The following is a 23,078-nucleotide window of genomic DNA, read 5'->3' as shown; positions in this document are numbered from 1 at the left end:
TATGCAGAAATATTTTATGCATCAAAGCCTTTACCGAAGATATTACTCATATTAATAATGAATGACCTTGGACAAGCTGTAAACTCAAAGCATTACGCTGGTCCACATTATTTGTAACCGTCATTTTAAATGAAAAGACTTTATTTTTTCAACGACAAAAAGTAACAACACAGCATTTCGTTGATCTAACTAACAAGGACGGGACATTAGCTAGACATAGACTGGTTGCAGCAAGTGGGTGGTTGCTTTGACCTGGGCGTGAGGGACAGGGTGCTGCGCCGGGGGTGGCGGGTGCCCTCCAGCGGCGAGGTCACTTGCTGCAACCAGTCCAACCCCAGGATACATTCCTCGCGGACTGGGGCAAGGTAGAAGGGCTGTTTCACCCTCGCAGCCCCAAAGTGCACGGTGAGCGCCCTGGGGGTCCGGCTGCCTCGGTGCCCGGCAGGACACCAGGCCGCAGCAGGGTGATGGTCGAACCGGTGTTGACGAGGGCTTGGCAGGGTCTGCCCTCGATGAGGCAGGGAAGAAATAAGCCCCGGCTGTGGCCAACCCTTCCCACAGCAGGCGGGGTGAAGCGCTCCTTCTGGCTTTCAGGAGCGGGGGTAGCGTCGCTCAAGGGCGGCAATGCTTGTTAATAAGACAGAATTAAGCGTTGGTATGCTCCTAAAGGAGGCCCCATCTCACCCTCCATCACTGTGGTGCAGCCACAGAGAAAGAATTCATGCAAGCTGATTTAAGATGTTTTTCTTTTGATAAGAAGCAAGCTCCCAGACGGGGATGCAATTAGCTAAGCCTGGCTATCATGATCAATGGTCATCCACTGGCGCCTATCAGTCTAGGGAGTGCCGAATGGACATCTGGACTGCATTCCTAAGTGTCAAGAGTAAGTGACTTATATCTCACCTTGACCAACCAATCAGGGACTGGCAGGGCGTGGTAATACCACGTGGGTCTCCAATGCCCGCCAAACTCTCAACCAATCAGCACACATCTGGGTCTTGATCAAAAAGGGAGCGCAAGCTCAGTTCTGGGCTCTCCTTGGCCATTTTCGCGCATCCTCAGAGACAATCACGTGACAACTGCTGTTGTCTGCAAAAGGACTTGGACTTTGTTCTAAGCGCGAGGCCGAGGATCCCGTACGTATTCAGAATTCTACCAACGTGAATGCTCCGCTTGATCAACGGCAGCCTACAGTTGGACCCTCGTCGACAACCTGAATAGCTTATTCAGAAGCAGCGCTGGACCGGGAACGAACCAGTTTCTTCCCAGGCAAAAGAGTGACTTGTGAGGACTCGCGGTCACACTCTGTGCATAGAGACTTTCTACTAGCCAGCCGGACTGCTGGTAGATCCCCTCGGAGCAACGACTGCCCTGCGCGCCGCAGTCAGATTCCTCCGCCCGTCCTACTCCGAGCTGCACCTCGACTGGTTGGCCGGTAGCCAGAGGACGCCGACACAACGCCCATTGGACAACCGCTGCAACAGAGGCTGCAACAGAGCCTGTCAGCTGGTTTGGTGTTCGTGCCGGGAAATTCCAAATCCAAACACAGTGGATAAGTAAACCCCATGTTCTACATTGCGTCTCGAGAATTTAATTGTACCTCAACACAAGTTGTTATCAATTTAATTCATGAGTAATGTATTTACTTCCGAGTTTAGAGTAACAGTGGGTAATAACACTGATTAGCGATTTGGTAACCGAACGATATATATTGACATATATTCTCTGTTGTGTATCTCTTTGTGTTTGCATCTCTTCGAGATTATATACCTTGTATATTGATAACCCTCACAGTAAGGTCTGCCGCTCGTATCCAGGCAGACTAGTATATGTTTGGTGCACAGTTTATATTAATAAATGTATCTCGTGTATTGAACCCGTGTGTGTGCGTTGTTAGTTGTTCTGACGATTGATTTTCTAAAAGCCCCAACGAACAACCTCGTGATTACTGCTACAATTGATAATTGTCTCAGTAAACCCATCAAACCACTACACCCTGATAAGGGCTGTGGCCACTGAGGGTGCTGAGGGGTCGTCTCGGCCCCTGGCGGCTGCTGCTCGCCCCCAAAAGGCGCTTTAGGGGGTCACTCGGCTGCTGGGGGAACTGATGCTTCTCTGAGTCCGACATCATCCGCCGTTCACTTTCCATCCTCCCGCTTCTAATACCAATGTAATGAATTTGGGTTCGTTGAGGACGAACACAGAGACTCAAACCTGTGGAGTTAAAAACTGCGCTTTATTTCTTCTACGTCACAACCCGCCAGCAGCACTCCCACGCCCAGATGAGAGAGAAACACAATACAAGCCCGCCAAGAGCACGGGCCCAAGAGAGAGACAGAGAGAGAGACAGACAGAGACAGACAGACAGAGACAGACAGACAGAGAGAGAGACACCAAGGGGTGCGGAACCAGGGAACTACTTACATGGAAAATGGGCGATCTCCCCAGACTGTACGCCCGTTTCACTGTTACCTGGATACCTCTTGGGGGATATCCTCTATATCCTCTTGGGGGGAATATCCTCTTGGGGGATATTCTAACAACAAGTGATTATAAGACGATCTCTCGAAGTGCAATGAAATAAAATATGCTGGACAGTATGCTTCTCAAAGCACTTTACAGGATAACAACAATAACAACAACAATTTTACAAGTCCTGGGAGGAAGAATATCATCAATATTAATAATAATAATAAACTTTATTTTATATAGCGCCTTTAAAGGTGGCTTTTTTTTAAAAAAAAAACTTTTTTTAAATGCATTTGCATTTGCACACAGAGCAGTGTTTACCTGAACATGGAGATGCCATACTGAATAATTCCTGCACACAACCATTGCAGCGGAATTTGCATCGTTTGGCAGGGCTATGATTCATACAAGTGGTGGTGGATTTGGAGACAAAATGTATTTACATTGGGTTGCTGTAAGTGGAGCACTAATAAACCCAAAGCTCTACTTATTATTTTACAAAAGAATGCACCTGACAAGCTGGACAGTTTGCTTCTCAAAGCGCTTTACAGGATAACAACAACAATAACAACAACAATTTACAAGTTCTGGGAGGAAAAATATGATCAATATTAATAATAATAATAATAAACTTTATTTTATATAGTGCCTTTAAAGGTGGCTCCTCCAAGCGCTTTACAGGATAACAACAGATGAAACAACATTGGTTGGGGGTTGAAAATACCTGTGAAACCAGTTTGTTCACAATGTACTGTAGACACAGAGTGTTACACCAATGCATTAGCATGTTAAAGCGATTCCATTGAGGAGCCGGGCACGATAATTGTTTTGTTCATTGATACACTATCTGATCTGCAAGGCCATTTGGCTGCAGAGAATGTGAATTCTGTCTGGCATTACCAGATTGTAAAAAAAATAAAAGTATTTTAATCAAGATTCCCTTATAAAATTAACGTGAAACAAAAAAAAAACTAAAAATATAAAGATACAATCTACAGACATTCACAACATAAACATATCTTAGAACATTTACATATATTGTTAAATTATTACTTTAAATATATACTTTAGGTTACTGAAACAGCCAATTAATAAAATCGTTGCAATTTTGTTCTTGTTTGGAGGTGGGGATATTCTGACAACAATTGATTTAAAGACAATCTGTCAAAGTGCAATGAACTACAATAATTACACTGGGTGAACGTTCCGAGGTCAAATTGTTCCGTGACAGGGGTACCTTTAAAGCGCAGACGACGGCACCGAAAAATTTTGGCGCGCCCTCTCTTTAAAGCCCTGGCCAAATACGAAGACAGTACGTACAGTTATAATTCAAACTGAATTAAAAACTACTCCTATTTGGCATTTTAGTTATGGAAAGAAAGACGCCCCCCACCCCCATCTCTGGGTGCCTGAGTTGTCGCCATCTTCAACCATTCAGTGTCCGAGTCGCAGCAGGTAAAGACACGTTTGAAAAAAAGTTCATCCCAGCTACAATACATTATTTTTAATATTTTTGTGGTAAGAGGGAGCAAAACATCAGTATTTACTGCTAGTAATTAGTGTACAATCTATAGTTGAAATCTGAGCCTAAATAAAAAGAAAAGGCATTTTCAGAGAGCAATTACGCTGTGTTTATGTAGAATAAGTGATTAGGTTTATGAGCAATCTAATTACTTATTCGTTTAAAACGCTATATAAAATAAAGTTTATTATTAATTTGCTGGACAGAGTGGTGAACATTATTATGCAGAAGACAAAGATAACGATTTACGTTAAAAGACATTTAATTAAACACGGGTTTGTGATTTAAATGGGAATGGGGGTGACGGGAACTCTTAATCTAAATAAAAATAAAATAAATAAAACAGGTTTCGATAGTTAATAACCACTTTTTATGCACGAAACACGGGTGATTTTTCTTCCTCCTGATCAGTTTAGAAATCTGTGTACGCTGTAAGGTTTTTACTTCTTAATTAAACTTTTAAAATACACGTTTCGAATAGAAAGAAATCCTATTCCTGGTACAGTATGTAGAGCAGATCAGCACGTCTTTTTTCCCCAATCAGAGGGGTGTCAGATGGTGTCAGCCAATCACCATTCTGAAGCCCTACCGTAATCTCTGGTATAGAGAGACCCCAGAATTCTGTCCCATAGTTTAAATAGATGATACTTTTATTGATCCCGTGAGGGAAATAAAGTAAATCATTTTCATTTTAGGAAATTATTAAACGCTCGGTTAAAAGCAAAGGAGATTGTCTGTTATAGTGGACATAAAAACAAGAGTTTGCTGCGGTGTTACTGGAAACCCAAATTTAACAAAAAATCGCTGGCATTATATCCTAGAAGACACAGACCGGCGCCAGACCGGGAGAATGCCCACAGCGTAAAAGAAAATGCCTGATGAACTAGGGATTGGACAGTTTCCAAGTGCTTGTACAATCAATGGAAATGTTCAAATAAATGTGCAAAAGAAATAAACGAAATAATCATTTATTTCTTTATCATATTGGCTAGCTAATGTCCTCTCTTTGCTAGTTAGTGGCTGTGTTTCTGCGTTGGGTAGCAACGGGTGACTATGTTCTCAGGCGGAAGATGTAAAAGCTTAATTTTCGTGTTAAATAATTTTTTTAAATTAAAATTCATTCTATACAGCAATCGTATATTTGGGTACCATTTCATAAAACTTTCATGCTTAAAATGTTTAGGGAGAAATGGAAGACTGGTATGTATTTTTTCTTTAAACTACCAAGATAAGCCATACACAGTACAGTTTACATACAGTAATGTTTATGTTCCTAAATTAATATCGTTTATGACCTTCAGACGCATTATGCTCCTCTTCTTTTTATGCTCAGCTACTAAAATTTCCCTTTAGTGGTAAAATTTCATATAAATATTCAATACTAAGTGGATTAAAATGTGCACAGTAAAGAGATTAAATGATTAAATCTTTTCACTTCCGACCAATGCACCACGAGTGCCCCTGTTGGTCATTTTGGCCAGCCAATCACTTACCGCGGTGCCCTGTGGTGGCTTGTGGGTGGTTGCCCGTACCGCGGGTTTGTACCGTGCATTTTGAATGGCTGCATCTGTATGGGTAACTCAATGTACTTGGATCAGTACACCACTTCCCATCGATTTTCCTGACATGTCCCCACGCATGTCTCAAATTCCATCTTCTAGTTGGGCTGTCCCAAACTTACCACGACGTTCTGATGGCTCCAAGTCCGGTAAATCCATATTTACGAATTCATCTCCAAATTCAGTTCCTCCTTCTTGTGGGTCTGTCTCATCAGGGACATCGTTAGGGGCATCACCCCGGCCTTCAGGACAGGGAAATAGTCTTAGCCTAGCTGTTTGGACAGTGTTCCAAATTTGGAGGAAGTGGGGACAGTCTCATCCCAGTACCACAGGGTAAGGCAACTGCTCAACCACTCCGACAGTTGAACGGTATGTCCCCTGTTCCGTAGAGATGCTAATTTCTACCGTCGGATAGACATTGGTGTCCCTGTGAATGCAAGTAATAGGTATTCCCTCTGTTCCCCAGTCTCCAGTTCTTATAGAAGTATTGTAGGGGTCTCCAGGGTCACAGTACTGCAGGAGTCCAGCAAGGCCTCAACCGGTTCTCCCCCATCTCGATTATCGTAAGGTGGGGATCCTCGCAGGTTGGGACCCATGCTGTAAGGTAGTTACACTTGGCTTCATCTCTTGGGTCTACCTGCATGGGTTCGGACAGGCAGGGGCAATGGCTGGCTAAATGTCCCTCTTCATGACAATTAAAACATCTTTGGGTTTCTTTCCATGGTCGGGGCCTTGAGTCTGACCTTTCCCGAAGGGGTTTCTTAAACTGTGTAGGTCCTTGATAATCACTGTACTTAATCGGCCGATACTTCATTTCAGTTTCCAGACTCTTGGGGCTTCTTCTCTCCTTTTTTCGAAAGTCCCCTTTTTCCTCCCTAATCAAGGCCTCCGTGGCATGGTGTCTGTTCACTAAGTCCACTGCCTGATCTAGTGTCTGGGGATCCCCATCACTCACTTTCCTTTTCAGATGAACAGGCAGACTCCTCACGAAGTGATCCAACACCACCCTTTCTACCACCTGTCCTGGGTTTAATTCTTCTGGCTGGAGCCATTTCTTTGCCAGATGTACCAGGTCAAACATCTGAGACCTCGTAGGCTTGTCCATTTGATATCTCCAATTGTAAAACCGGACCACTCGTATTGCCATTGTTACCCCTAGTCTTGCCAAAATCTCCTTTTTCAGAGTCTCATAATTCTCTGCATCTTCTTCTTTTAAATCATAATAGGCTTTTTGGTTTGGGCTTCTCCAATTAAATAAGGCGCTACTCTCCTGGCCCATTGCTCCTTGGGCCATGCGTTTTGAGATGCAGTTCTTTCAAATCTGGTTAAGTAAGCTTCCACATCATCAAGTTCTGTCATCTTTTGTAGCCCAATTTGTTCAGCCTGAACGGTGTCTCTCCCTTTTACTGGGGTCTGTCTGATTTCCTCCCCTAACCTTTGCAATTCTTCTCTCACTAATTTCTGCTCCTCTATAATTCGTTGGTTAGTTTCGGTTTGAATTTGATTTGCCTCCCGTTGCGCTTGGATAGCTTCTTGCTGTCCTTTTAAAGCCTGAAACTGGGTGAGGGTGGCCTGGGACAGTTGCTGTATTAACCGTTTTCTCCACACACGCAAAGCGAAACCTCCACACACACAAAAAAAAAACTTACTTTCTTCGATTCTCAAACCCGAGCAGCGAGTGCCCGCATCCTCCACCAATTGTGGTGTCACCGGGGGAAAAGCAGGTGTAAAAGGGATGTTACTCACACCACACTGATCTTCTCCATTCTTTGTCCGAATCCCGATCCGTAATCCATTTCCAGTATCCTTAAACAATCCAAATTTCCAAGTCCATATGTCCACACCAATCCACACCGTAACCAAGTCGTAGTCCATAAATCGTAGTCATAAATCGTAAACCGTAGTCCATTATTCCTTATTTCTTTCCAGCACAATCCTAAACCTCTCCTTCCTCCAAAACGCATTCACCTTATCAGCTTCCGTCCGGCTCACCGCTTCTGGGACATTTATATTCTGTTTCCTGATGTAGTTCAGCTGTGTCTCCTTGTTTTGCTGCATAGGCCTTTTCCAACAGCGGGTCAGCTGGTTATCCTTGGCGGCCATCTTGCCCAGGTCTATATCAAGTATTTTCAGTGTTTCGTTCCAGAAATATCGGTTATAAATGACCCTTCCCCGGGTCCTCTTACACATATAAATTAAATGTTGTGGTCTAACGATTCCTGTATAAACCTGTATAAACACTTTATACAGTTAAGGGCTTGGGGCCATGACTTTATTTAAAGTTCAGTAACTAGAAACTTGGGGTGTGGTATTCTTGAGCATGATAGAGGATAAGTGACAAGGAATTTGTTTTGATGAAGGAAATAATATTTTGGCATTGTGTTTGAAGTTCCTTTGCCATGCCCTTTATGACACCTTGTGGCTTGGCAGGTCACAGCTACTGTGCTTTTCCTGGCTTGTTCTCTAGTGTTTAGGTAAAAAATGGAGACACTTCTTTTTAAATTTTCCATAAACAAAGAAGGAAAAAAAAACACCTTCAATCTTGGTTTTCCAAAATAATATTGTCATCAAAAACAAACAAAAAAATAACACAGCTAATTTCCCTATCTCCAAAAAACACCTAGCTTCCAGAGAAAATACCTGATCCTCCAGCAAGGGCCACACTCCAGGTTTCCATACACCTATATGCCCTGAGCACAGGAATTTTACAAACAACACCAGGAAAATTCAGGGAAATTATATAAATAACAATTCAGGGCAAATACAGAAATACAAAAAGAAAGATTCTAACTGTCTAATTTCATTGATCAGGCACAAATAATAGTGGGACTGTGAACACAAGATTTCTTCTATTTCAGAGATAATTTCTTGGCCAGAATTCTGTATTTTACTAACTCACTCTCTCCGCCTAGCTCCTTGGAGAGAAGTTCAAGTCCTGACTTGGACAGCTTGCAGTCATGTGGCTGTAAAAGCATTTGGCCAGTTTAGAAAGAGATTGAGAGAACCAGTTATTAACTGGTGAAAAATGACTTCAAATTATATAGAGAGATATCACCACTTGTTGATTGGCTAAGATGCCAGGTTTGCTTCTGGTACCCACCCTACACCCTACACCCTACAGATCAATTATTAGTGGGTCTTCCTTTTGGTGATGGATAGTAACATTTGACCTATGGTCTTTGGGAATGAACCAGTGGAGAAGATGTTTTGCTCAGAGATGATAAATTCAATAAACAGAGGAAAAACAATATACAGTACTTATACAGTCCTTGGAAGAACAAAACATCCAGGTCCATTTGTATGTTTGGAGAGAGATTGGGGTTTCAGAATAAATCTAGCTTAAACCAACCCCTAAAAACAATGTCATAATCATCGTTATTTCAATCCACTCTTAGAACAGAATCTATTATTGGACCTGAATGTCCACAGTCCTCACACAGTCTTTTTTTCAACCACTGTTTCTAATGCATTTTTACTCTTGAATATTATGAGATTAAAAACATTTTTGAGCCCTTTACGAATGCTGAAAATTAGTTTTTTTCACTAGCTATAATGGAGATTTTCCAGTCAGTTTCATACTTATATTTGTCATCAAATTTAGAACACAATATTATATTTATTAATCTTGTTATGACCCCAAGTGTCTAGGGGTAAAGGGGTGTAACATTTAGGATACTTTCTGGATACAGGTGGGTTCTGGTGAGGGACTAGGAAGCGTGATAACAAGTGTTGATGCAAAAGTGATTATTTTAAGGTGAATAAGTGACTGGTACGTAATAGGACACAATATTAGGACACACAGGGGTAGAGAACTAGAGTGGTGCCAAATAAAAGAAAACAACAATCAAAATGGAGCTAGCTAAGAAAGTGAGGGATCAAATCAAATCAAAGTTTATTTATCAAATGCACAACAATACAGCACGCAGCAGTAGTTGCTGGCAATGAAATGTCTTTTCCGCGAGCTCACAAAAATCACAAGAATCACAGAAATCACAAAAATCACAAAATTGAGGTGATGAAAATAAGGTTACAAAATAATAGATGTAATAGAAATTGAATAAAACTCAATATGAGTAGAGCTGCTATGTGTCCATGGTGTATGCAATATATACAAGTAGTGTGGTTATGCTCAATACAGTGAAAACTGTGTGTCCATGTAGCCATTACAGGTGATTTGCTAAAGGAGCTGCAGGTTGGCTATTTAGCAGTCTTATTGCCTGGAGGTAGAAGCTGTTCCGTAGTCTGTTGGACTTGGACCGAATGCTTTGGTACCGTTTACCAGACGGTAGGAGGGAAAACAGTTTGTAACTGGGATGACTGGGGTCCTTGAGAATGGACTTGGCCTTCTTCAGACATCTAGCTGAGTAGATATCCTGGATGTTTGGTAGCTCACAGCCGGTAATGAGCTGCGCTGACTTCACCACCCTCTGCCGTATTTTGTGATCCCGGGCGGAGCGGAAGCTGACCTAACTACAAAAGAAAACCCAAAACACACAGTCTTCAGCGTCTTCAAACACCCTAGCTAACCTTCACTGACTACCCAAAACCATACAAGACAAAAGGCACTCACCCATACTACTAGTGTTACTAATAAAAAAATCAAACAAAATGTACCCAACAACCTAAACTAACCCTATACACAAAAGTTCACACAAATACACAAGTGAACTACGAATACCAATAAGTGAAACCGAGAGTAGACACAAGAAACAGGGTACAAAAGATAGATAGATACTTTATTGATCCCGTGAGGGAAATTGCAGTGCAACAGCAGCTTAACACACACAGCCACAGTGTAACGAATTATATAATAATAGTACAATACATACAATACAATACAAGAGTTACTCACAGTCCGGACACACAAGAACAAACTAGAACAGAACAGTACACAGAAAATCGTATCACACATATGAATATAAATATAGATGTAGCTATAGATATAAATATAAATGTATTGCACAGGTCCCTGGCATATATTGCACAAAAAGTGGTTGTAAACGGGAAAAAGAAAAAGAAAAAGAAAGAGAACAGATGTAGCAGTAGATGTGTAGATGTGTTTAGTCCAGAAACAGGTCACTGTTGATGTTGCCTCTGCCAAGACGCAAGGTGGATGCGTTGTACAGTCTTATGGCAGACGGCAAGAATGACCTCCTGTAGCGCTCCCTGTCGCACCGTGGATGAATCAGTCTATTGCTGAACGTGCTCTTCATTCCTGCAAGCCTGTCATAGAGGGGATGGGAGAAGTTGTCCATGATGGCCTCTAGTTTGGACATCATTCTCCTCTCAGCCACTACCTCCAAGGAGTCCAGGTCAGACCCAATGACAGAGCTTGCTCTCCTGATGAGCTTGTTCAGCCTTTTGGAATCTACTGCTCTAATCCCAGAGCCCCAGCACACCACTGCGTAGAAAATGGCACTCGCTACCACCGACTGATAGAACATGTGTAGCATCTTACTACACACATTGAAGGACCTGAGCCTCCTCAAGAAGTAAAGTCGGCTCTGTCCCTTCTTATAGATGGCCTCGATGTTCTTAGACCATTCCAGTCTATCGTCGATGTGCACTCCCAGGTACTTGTACGAGTCCACCATCTCCACGCCAGTCCCATGGATGTAGACAGGAGTAGGTTTGACCTTTTTCCTCCTGAAATCTACCACCAGTTCCTTTGTCTTTGTAACATTCAGTTCCAAGTGGTTAACCCCACACCACTCCACAAAGCTGCTGACCAGTCCTCTGTACTCCTCCTCCTGCTCACCCTTGATACATCCCACAATTGCAGAGTCATCTGAGAACTTCTGCAGGTGGCATGACTTTGAGTTGTACTTAAAATCCGAAGTATAGAGGGTGAAGAAGAATGGAGAAAGAACTGTCCCTTGAGGTGCCCCTGTGTTGCTCACTACCTGTTCAGACACACAGTTCTGAAGTCTCACAGACTGTGGTCTGCCTGCCAGGTAGTCAGTGATCCACGAGGTCGTGGAGGCATCGACTTGCATCTCCTCCAGCTTCCTCCTTAGAAGTAAGGGCTGGATGGTATTGAAGGCACTGGAGAAGTCGAAAAACATGATCCTTACAGTGTTGCCAGCCCTGCCCAGGTGTGAGTAGGCCCTTTGCAGCATGTAGATGATCGCATCCTCCACACCAACACTGGGCTGGTAGGCAAACTGTAGGGTGTCCAGTGATGAGCTGACCAGGGGTCTCAGGTGGGATAAAACCAGCCTCTCCAGTGTCTTCATGATGTAAGAAGTCAGTGCAACTGGTCTGTAGTCATTGAGGACAGAGGGGCGCCCTTTCTTTGGTACCGGGACCAGGCATGATGTCTTCCAGAGCACCAGGACTCTCTCCAAGCGCAGGCTCAGGTTGAACAGTCGCTGGAGCACTCCGCTCAGCTGATCAGCACAGGCCCTCAGAACTCTGGGACAGATGTTATCTGGTCCTGTGGCCTTACCCTCATGCAGCCTCTTCAGCTCCTTCTTCACCTGGTCAGCTGTGATGGTCAGCCTGGCCTGGGGGATGGTGCTCATAGTGCTTTCAGTGCTGCAGGTGTTAATGGCGGAGGTGTTGGAGAGTGGCAGCTGTGGGGGATGGGTGGGTGAGTAGCCGTCGGGGGTTGTCGCTGTAGGCGGCCATGTTTGTGGGGGGATGGAGGAGGTGTTGGGCAGTCGCAGCTGTGAAGGGTTAGGGAGCGTGTGGCTGTGGGGGGATGGGTGTTGCGCCACAGAGGACCCAGAATCAAACCTGTTAAAGAACTGGTTCAACTCGTTGGCCATCTCCAGGTTCCCTTCTGTTGCACCCCCAGCCTGTTTGAAGCCAGTGATCTCTCTCATGCTGCTCCATACATCTCTCACCCTATTCCTTTGCAGCTTGTCCTCTACCTTCTTCCTGTATGCGTACTTGCTCTCTCTTAACTTCTGCTTTAGCTCCCTCTGTACACGCTTGACCTCTTCCTTATCTCCCCTCCTAAAGGCTCTCTTCTTGTCATTCAGAAGAGCCTTCAGGTCGCTGGTGATCCAGGGTTTGTTATTGGAAAAGCAGTGTACGTCTTTGGTGGGGATGGTGTTGTCTACGCAGAAGTTAATATAGTGACACGCAGAAGTGACACAGTCCACCATGCTGTCTATGTCGTCCCCATGTGGTTCGCAAAGCACATCCCAGTCGGTGGCCTCCAAAGCACCACGTAGATCCTCCATAGCCTCCTGGGACCATCTCCTCACAGTCCTCATGGTCACAGGTTGGCGCTGGACAATAGGCGTGTATAGTGGTGTAAGCAAGACAAGGTTGTGATCTGATCTGCCAAGGGGGGGAAGGGCTGTGGAACTATATGCATCCTTAGCATTGGCATATAATAAGTCCAGTGTTTTGTTTTCTCTGGTCGGGCACTTAACAAACTGGTGGAAAGTAGGCAGAGTGGTGGAAATAGATACGTGGTTAAAGTCCCCTGAAATAGCTATAAAAGCGCTTGGGTGCTTTGTTTGTAGCCTGGCTGTGACTGTGTTTATGACATCACACGCTACCTCTGCATTTGCCGTAGGTGGAATGTAAACAACAACAAAGATGGTGCATGTAAACTCCCGCGGCAGATAGTACGGACGCAGTCCTACGGCTACCAGTTCGATGTCCGGGTTACAGACGCGCTCCTTAACATGAGTATGTCCAGGATTACACCATCTGTTGTTCACAAGCACCGCGAGCCCCCCTCCTTTCCTCTTACCGCTCTCGGTGTTTCTGTCCGCCCGCACCGTCTGAAAGCCGCCGATGGTAACGTTCGAGTCCGGAATAAGTTCCTGCAGCCATGTCTCGGTGAAACACATGATACTGCATTCACGATACTCCCTCTGGCTTCTCACCAATGCTCCCAGTTCGTCCATCTTGTTCACTAAGGACCTCACATTTCCCATGATGATCGAAGGAAGGTAGGGTTTAAATCTCCTTCTCTTCGCCTTTCGCGTCGCACCAGCCCTACAGCCTCGGCTTCTCCTCCTCAGCTCCTCCGGCACCGATGACTTCTCTCCAGTGAGTAGAGCCGGACGCACTAGCGCGATCAGCTGGTCCCGCGTGTAGACAATGCCTGTATCCGAGTATCAGAAAAAACAAGAAAACGTTTCTCAGCTTCCTAGTATCCATCATGTTGTGATCGCAAATCTAGTTGCCGGCAAAGGTATGAAGAAAAAAAAAACACTAACTCACTAGCATTAACTAACTGAAAGAAACAAAAAGACAACAAAAAGACACAGAGCTGCTGTAGCAGGCTGCCACTAACACGGCGCCATCTTGGTTGGAACACAGAGGTTGAACACAGAGGAGAACACAGAGGTGGATACAAAACGTCTGGGCAAGGTAATGGCTAAACAAGGATAAACACAAACAAACACGAAAGTACGAGGAGAACACAAAGCAACAAAGCAACAAAGCTATATGAAACACACACACACGAGGCGAACGAAGCCGAAGCAAAACCAAAAGTGAAATGAAACCGAAGCCAAGCCGAGCGGGACCGAAGTCAAACAAAACGTCCCTTCCTTCTAAAAACCTCCAACTAATATACTGTATAATCTGCATTCTGATTGGCCGAGAGTTAATTGAAGATGATGTCACACAGAAACAATGATGTAATGATGGACCGATGAGGGAGGGAGAACAATCAAGGTCAGGAAGTATGGAACACAGCAACAAAACACACACAGACCACACACTGGGATGTAACAATCTAATAACAATGTCAACAAATAAAGTAAATATCACAAAAAGGTCTCTAAGATGAAAATGTTATTGGGTGTGAAGAAACTTTGGATATCTGTGCTCACTTTCTAATGGGTTTTATGAAAACATTTCCTAACAGAGTGATGTACAGTATAAACTACTGTACATTGATAAAAAAAGACTATTTTGTTAGTTTTGACTAATGATATAACATAAATGACACATGAAAAGTACTGTGTGCTCAGCAGGGAGATACACATGGGCTGGAACTTTCAAAGCTAGAAGTTGCTGTACTTTTGAGAAGGGAGAGAAGGGCAACTGGTGAAACTTGTTGTTTCCTCTGATTATCCCAAGGCACTGCCCAGAGGGGACCTTGTGTGGGAGTGTGAGGTGCCAGAAATCCTCTGGACACTGCATTTGAGTTCTCAGTCTATTTGTGCTGAGCAAGTCTGATGAAAATAGTTAAGGGCATTACATATGGTTCTCTGCACACTAGTGTTTTTTGGTTCTTTAAAAAACTGGGCAGGTTTAGCAACTCAATAGCTATGAACAATACATACATAAACATACAAAGCAAAATATGACAAAATACCCCAGCAAAAATCAAGAACATCTTAGAAGGTGTTATCACAGTGAGAAAAGAGTCTCCCAAGTACTTGTAGATCTTGTCCACCCACATGAATTTGCCTTGCATTTTGTCCACGGAAATGTTACCAAACTGAACATGGTAGTTTATCTGCATTTCTCGGGTGTGAAGCATACCTGAAGCTGTGCATACAAATACATACACACCATCCATCCATTTACTAAATGCTTCATTCAGATTAGCCAGAGCCTTTCCTTGCAAACAACAGGCACAAGGTGGGAAAGTGGCAGACACGCAGGCACAGAAAAACACACACTTATACCAGGGCCCAGAAGCCAATTAAACTTATGTCTTGGACTGTGTGAGGAAACCAGAGGACCTGGAACCTGTATTTAGAAACCCATGTGAACAAGGGGAGCACATACAAACTCTACACAGATAACATCATAGTTTTGAAACTGAACCCTGGGCCCCAGCATTGAAAGGCAGCAATGGTGGCTAACCACAGTGCCACTGTGCTGCCATGACACACAAACCAATAATGGCAAATAATGAGAAGCAGGTACTGTATGTTACGGGATTATCTCAGTTGACCATTGTTTGCATGAAAGTGTGGCTAGTTATATTTGGGCATGGTAATACATACTGTAACTCTCTGGGTCATGCTCTTATCATTGCTTTGATTATTAGGCATCTTTATCCAAGCCAACTTAAGAAAGAAAATATACAGTACCATACTTGTAAGATATAAGCCTGTGGGAGAAATCAGTTAAAACAAATGAGTTAAAAAATCACAAAGAGGTTATTTGCACTCTATGCAAAAGGAAAATGCCACACAATCAAGTTAATTGACAAAAATTAGAAAGGGACACAGATGTAGGAATATTGTTAAATGGTGAAGCAAGTTTACAGTAATTGCAATTAGCAAGTAATATTAAATTTCTGTTGGAGAAAGTTCTTTGTCAGTCAGCGCTTTGATTGTTGTATTCATGTAGATTCTATTACCATTTGTCTGAACTGCTGTTTTCTCTCAAACTTTTGTTTTGAAACTGCAGACAAAATGAACAAAATTGGGGTTGACTGCTATTTAGGGATTGAAAACTTCACTCATGCATTTGCTTTGAAAATGTATTGGAAAATTAAAAAAATAAAAGTTAGTACACTAACCTTTGCATAATAAACTTAAAATGCATTCATCATATCTGACTGGCAAGGCAAAATTAGTACTATTTAGAGAGTTTAACTTAGAGTAGCAAAATACATACTGTATATAAGATTATTTTTCACTCAACACAATCATGTATCCCACTCCTTTCTGGCCACATGTTTTCAATCACATTCTGAATATTCTCTCCAGTTAGGCATTGAAGAAAGACACTTGTTTGATGGACTAGATCCAAACTCACATAATATTCTAGTGTAATGCTAGTACAAACTTCACCCATGGAGTGAATGGTTCATATGCATTTTCAGTATGTATCTTCCACCATCAGGAGAAGAATCACATTGAGAGGATACACTGATTATGTCTACAGTACAAAGAACCAAGTACAGTATGTTCAGGAAAACTGTGTTAAGATCACCATAGTCCTAAAAGATGATAGCCACTGTGACTCTGAGCTCAGAACTTTAAGGGAAGACGTTCTCATTATGGTTCATGTATGTCACGACCACTAACCGGCCCAGACCAGCTCCCAAGAGGACTAATCAGTTCCAGCAGCAGGGTGATAATTACAAACGCCGCCGCACGTGTTAATTTCTCATCAGCCGCCTAACTGTGCGGCAGGCTGCATTATTTAAGCCTCCCTTACCCGCGTATCGCTGCTCGGTATTGAGTTCACTTCTTGTTGCTCAACCTAGCGTTTCTTTCCCTTTTGCCTTACTGGAATTTCTGACTTCACCTTTTGCCTTCGGACTTCGGTTCTCGTCTCGCCCCTTGGATTGTTTGCTACCTGTGACTATTTTCGGAATTGACCCTGCCGCTCTTGTTTCGACCACAAACCTGTCTCATGTTCTGGATTGTTCGCCACCAGTGCCTTAACCGGATCTTGACCTACCTTACGCCTTCGGACTACGACTCAGCTCCTGGTTTTGCTCTGTTTGCTTACTCGCCTCCCAAGGACTCCTGCATCTGCATCGGATCCTTTTCACCACAACCTAGCTGCGTTACAATGTAGTTACCTGACCAATCCCAATTACTGGATACAGACAATGATGACATGCAGCAGTTTATCTCTGTAGGATTCCGGGGAATGTAGAGTTAATGTTTATCTTCTATAGTCTGCTGTTCCTACCTGCTTTAAGAGGACCACCATTATTCCAGTACCAAAGAAAAATAAGGTAATGTGTCTTAATGACTATTGCCCAATAACACTCACATCCATTAAAATGTAGTGCTTTGAGAGGTTAATAATGACACACATTAACTCTGGCTTCATTGACAATTCTGATCCACTTCAGTGGATTCCAAGATAGTCATCAAGCTCTCGGACCTGGGCTTTAGTAGTACTCTTTGTAACTGGATCCTGGACTTCATTACAGGTAGATCTCAATCTGTGAGAATAGGCAACAGCATCTCCTTCACTCCGATCCTTAACACAGGAGCCCCCCAGGACTGTGTGTTCAGTCCTTTGCTCTACTCCCTGTTCACCCATGATTGTATGACTAGATACAGTTCCAATTCCATCTTTAAATTTGCTGATGACACCACCATTGTAGGTCTGATCACAAATAATGATGAAACAGAGTCTGCAATTTCCCTCACGGGATCAATAAAGTATCTATCTATCTATCTATCTATCTATCTAAAGGAAAGAAGTTGAGAACCAGGTGGTATGTTGGCAGGACAACAACCTCTCCCTCAGCTTCAAGAAAACTAAGGAGCTGGCTGTTGACTTCAGGAAGCATGGAAGTGGCCACACCCCCATCTACATCAATGAGGCTGCTGTGGAGATGGTCAGAATCTTCAAGTTCCTGGGCATTCACATCACCAAGAACCTGACCTGGTCCTGTCACATTGACAAAGCAATCAGGAGAGCACACCAGCGCCTCTAATTCCTCGGGAGACTCAAGAGATTTGGTATGGCTTCACAAACACTCAAAAGTTCTACAGATACGCACTAGAAAGTATTCTCACTGGATGCATTACAGTTTGGTAACTGCTCAGCTCATGAAAGAAAAAAGAAAATTACAGAAGGTGGTGGAGACAGCTGAGGCCATCACTGGTACAGAACTCCCTTCCATCCAGACCACTTTTACCACACGCTGCTTCAGAAAGGTGAATAATAGAATCAAAAACCAAGAGCCCGGGCCTCTAGGTTCAAAGACAGCTTCTACTCCACAGCCATAAGACTCCTAAACTTAACATCTTAAATTCTCCCCCCACTTATTCCCCTTCTGTTTTGCACTAAACTCAAAAGACTGCTACCACCTGAATTTGTGCTTTGAACTGAAAATATTGCCTCTTCTGAATTGCGCACAGCTGCTTTCTAAATGCTGGTTAAAATTACAGCCACTACCCTGTTCCTGTCTCCAAGAATTGTGATGTCTTTTGTAATGTCATTTTCTATGTCAATGTCATCTTTCATATAATCTATTATGCCATTTGTCATGTGAGGAAAACATTAAAGTAAGCATTTCATTGTACTCAGTAATAAGACTTGAACTTGAGCTAGAGAGAGGTCTGTTAATTTTGCTTCCTTCATATAACAATTCCATAATTAAGATTTCACTGTTCATTTCATAAGGCACTGCATATATTTTTCTTCAGATACATGTGTGCGAAAGAGAAGGAAGTACAGTTATGTGCACTGTTCTGCTCACAAGTATACATTTTTTAAAATTCCTTCTGTAAATATGTTGTTCCCTGCTTTGCGAAAGCCCATTGCAAAACCCGAATCTGTACATATTGAAGAACCAGGGAAACTGGTTTCAAAATGTAAAAAAAAACATGCAAAAAATGCATGACAGTTACAGAGCTGAGCAATAGCAATCCCCACTCTCTAGAGAGCAGCAAACTGCTCTGTGCCAGATGATTTTCACTGCAAGAGATTCCTACATTGTTTCAAGGCGGCAACATCACTACATTGTTACACAGGTTTTAAAGCAAGCATAAACTTGTTATACCTTAATACCTAAATAACGGTGGACTAATTATCAAATAAGAAATACAATATTGCATGTAATACTGTACTTACTATAGGTTTTTGCATGTCATATTATTTTGTTTTTTTAATTTTTAAATAATTAATAACCGAGTGTGATTTAATATTGACCGACCGGTCAGTATTGTAACTGGTATTTAATATTTTCCATCCATAGATTGTCTGTCTCATAGTGGATGGATGGAGTCTCAAGTGTTTAGAAAAGGTTCTGTATCCCTCTCCAAACTAATAAACATTAATTGCTCTGTTTCTGAGGTCCTGTTATATCTCTTTTGGCTGTAACTTTTGTGTGTTTCCACTAGCCTGTATGGTGAAGACCAGTTACTCAAAGATCCTCAACATTATAAAGAACAGGGATGCCCACACAGTCCTTGTGTCTTATTTCCTAATTACATGCCCTGATCCCGATTTCTCCTTTAATTCTGCTACATAAAGTACACTTCATATTTAACATACTTATTATTTCACATACAGTGATTCTTATAGTAAGTATTCATTTTTTTCTACTTCATACACCATTGAGTTTTAAAAAATGGTGAATTGCTCAAAATTGTATAGATCTCTTTGGCTATGTAAGAAAAGACCATTTTCAATCAAATAAGAGTATCCTGCTAAAAAAAATAATTCCCATTTCTATTCTAGGTGTTGTAACAGAAAGCATGAGGTATTGGATCCCGAGATTAAGTTAAACAGATGAGTTTATTGCATGCAAAGAACAATAAAGCCGAAGTCTTGTTTCCCTCAAGAAACAACAAAACCGAAGTATTGTTCAAAGTGCTGGTACAAACTTTCAGTTTATATAGGGTTTTCCTGCCACTTCTGATGTCACTCATTATTATGGTAAAGGGGGGAGGTCATGGTGTTTGGCCAGTTTACAGCCTTTTGGCCAAATGGTCAGGGATTTAAGTTACCCTCTGGGGTTTCATGGCTGGCATCTGGAACCCTTATCAGTTCTCCCTTTCCTGCTATAAACTCCTGTTGCTTAGAAGTCTAATCTTCAGGCAGAAAGGACTTAAGTTAACCCCCTTTTCACATCTTGTATTTTTCTTCATAGGCATTCAGTACAGTGCATGAAGCCCATGGCAGTGGAGTATTAATAACAGGGATTTAATATTGCAGGGAATGTAAAGTGGTTAAGAAGTTCTCTGGTGATAATATTCACATTACTGTTTTTATTCTGATGTGTAGTGAAAACTCTAATGTGCTTGAGTTCGTGCATCTGCAATTAACTGTATGGAATTTTCTTGACCCTGAACACACCATACTATCCTACAGTATGTTTATTGTAACTTTCACATAACTAATTGGCAGAGCACCAGGATCACTTCCTGAACTGAAGATCAGATACACCCTCTCAATACATGCTTCTCTTGTAAATGTTTGTCTTGTCACTGGAATCAAAGAAATATACCTTATCTCTGTCATAATCGAGCTGCACTCTGATTCTCTGTGGTTTCCTCTCCAGAGTGAGTAGTGTCACAGATGAGGTTAATGCTCTGTAGTTCCCATTGGACAGGCATATTGTCTGGGCTCTGACTGGGCTTTTCCAAGACTTTGATCTTCCTTTTCTGAAGCCATTCCTTGGTTGACTTGGATGTGTGCTTTGGGTCTTTATCATGTTAGAAGGTGAGATTCATCTTCATCTTCAGTTTTGACGGAGGCCGGCACGTTTTGTGCCATAATATATTGATATTTGGAGCTAGTCATTATCCCATCTATTTTGACTACAGCCTTGGTCCCAGCTGAAGAGAAGCAGCCCCAAAGCATGATGCTGCCACCACCATGCTTCACATTAGGTATGGTGTTGTTTGGATGATGGGCTGTGTTGTCTTTGCGCTAAACAGATCTTTTAGAATTAAGGCCAAAAAGTTCAACCTTTGTCTCATCAGACCATAAGACATTTTCCCCACATGGTTTGGGGTGATTAGATGGGCTTGGATGTTCTTTTTTGTGAAAAATTGTTTCATGTCTTGCCACCCTACTCCATAGCCCAGACATGTGCAGAATACTTGAGATTGTTGCCACATGCAAGGAGTGACCAGTATCTGTCAGACATTCCTGCAGCTCCTTTAATGTTGCTGTAAGCCTCTTGGTAGCCTCCCTGATAAGTTTTCTCCTTGTCCTGTCATCAACTTTGGAGGGTCATCCTGATCTTGGCAATGTCCCTGTGTCTCCACTTATTGATGATAGTCTTCACAGTGCTGCATGGTACTGTACATTCAATGCCTTTGATTTTCTTTTATACCCCTCTCCTGATCAGTACCTTTCAACAATAAGATCCCGTAGATGTTTTGTCAGCTCCTTGCAGACCATGGCTATCCCAGTAGGATGCAACCCGAACGTTTCAAGGAAATCCTACAGGAACAGCTGATTTTTATTTGGGTTTAATCAGAATCATTTTCATTGATGACAGGTGTATGTTCCTTACCTTTGGACATGATTTTGAATGTGATTGGTTAACTCAGCTACAGCCCCAATTATAAAAGGGTGTGCAACAAGGGTTCAGTAGGGTTTTAAATTTCAATTATTTTTCCTAATCATTATCTATTTGTTTTTCTTTTGAATTTTGTTGTTTGCAAGGTCACATTAAAGATGGTAAATGGTCTGACATGATGTATCTTGATTTCTGGCTTTACATCACAAAAACCTGCAATTTCAATATGGGTGTGTAGACTTTTTATATCCACTGTATTGCATGTCATAATAAAACATAACTCCTGTCCCTGAAACAAAACATACAAGAAACAAGACATAAAGTCTAAAATAGTCAGATATAAGGGTAACTAAGGTGAGGAGAAGGTTCTGAAAGGTAAAGCCTTTGGAAACTCTATAATTGGGGTATTTTTGAAACTCAGCACTGAGTGTAGAAACAAATTAACAAGATGACTGAACTTGCAAGTAAAGACATCAATTAACCCTGCAGCTAATTTAGAAGGGAAGCCAGGTGTCTCAGAAGTGAGGTTTAGAATTATTGTCCAAGCATTGTTAAGTTGTTAATACATCCCACAATAGTTATTTCTGGGTATGAAAGGGTGTCCAAGTGGTTTCCCAGTAGAACTGAAATGCAGGGATTGGAGATAAGGAGAGGCAAGTGGTTTATTTTGCTAACAAACAGAATGAATAGTTGATGATATCTATGATAGAGTCCACAGAAAGCTCAGACACAAAAAACAAAACAGCAGAGGTAATGGGCTAAATACAGTCAAAGTAATAAAAGTCCTGAAGATTTTTATAGATATAATCCTGCATGGCTGTATCCCTAGATGAAAAAAGGGTTGTGGTGATACATTTTAGAAATATAGTCTTGTTCAGATTACAATAAAGTATGTACTTCTAAACCTAAGTGGTTATCACATGGAATGGAATAAATGCCTTTTAAAGTATTCAGAAGTTCCACACTGGGCTCTTGAATGGTGATAGCCCAATAATAGGAGTATCATCTAAGTGTCCATCATTAAAAATTAAAAATTTTTGATCAACAACCTGATACATCTGAACCAGACATTATTGAACTCATTTATACTTATGAGCTTACTCAAGATATGATATTAACTGTGGTTTCTTCACTTAATCAATTGGGATGGATTCCGTTAGTTTGAAATTTCCCTTTGAAGTTGTCATTGAAAGGTAGAAAAAAGGTAAAAAATGAAATGTGGTAATCATCAGCTAGCAGCCATGTCATCCTGCAACTCTCAATTGGGAACCCACTAAAGCTAAGCAGGTGTGAGCCTGCCAAGGCCCTGTTTGGGAGACATCCTCGGAAAAAATGATGTTGCTGCTAGAAGAGGTGTTAATGGGTCTAGTAGAGGGCACTCACCCTGTGGTCTGTGTGGGTCCTAATGCCCCAAGAGAGTGATGGGAACACAATACTTTAAAAATGTGCTGTCCTTCAGTGAGACCTGACTCTCTGTGGTCATTAAAAATATCAGGGTGCTTTTAGAAAAGAGTAAGGGTGTTACCGCAAGGTCCTGGCTAAAATTTCCCATTGGCCATTACCAATCAAGTCCTCCTGATAATCCCCATCTATGAACTGGCTTCATCACACTGTTCTCCTCCCCACTGATAGCTAATGTATGGTG

Source organism: Atractosteus spatula, chromosome 14 (assembly GCF_055471065.1).
Source record: "Atractosteus spatula isolate fAtrSpa1 chromosome 14, fAtrSpa1.hap1, whole genome shotgun sequence".
NCBI lineage: Eukaryota > Metazoa > Chordata > Actinopteri > Semionotiformes > Lepisosteidae > Atractosteus > Atractosteus spatula.
This window is presented reverse-complemented; position numbering follows the sequence as displayed.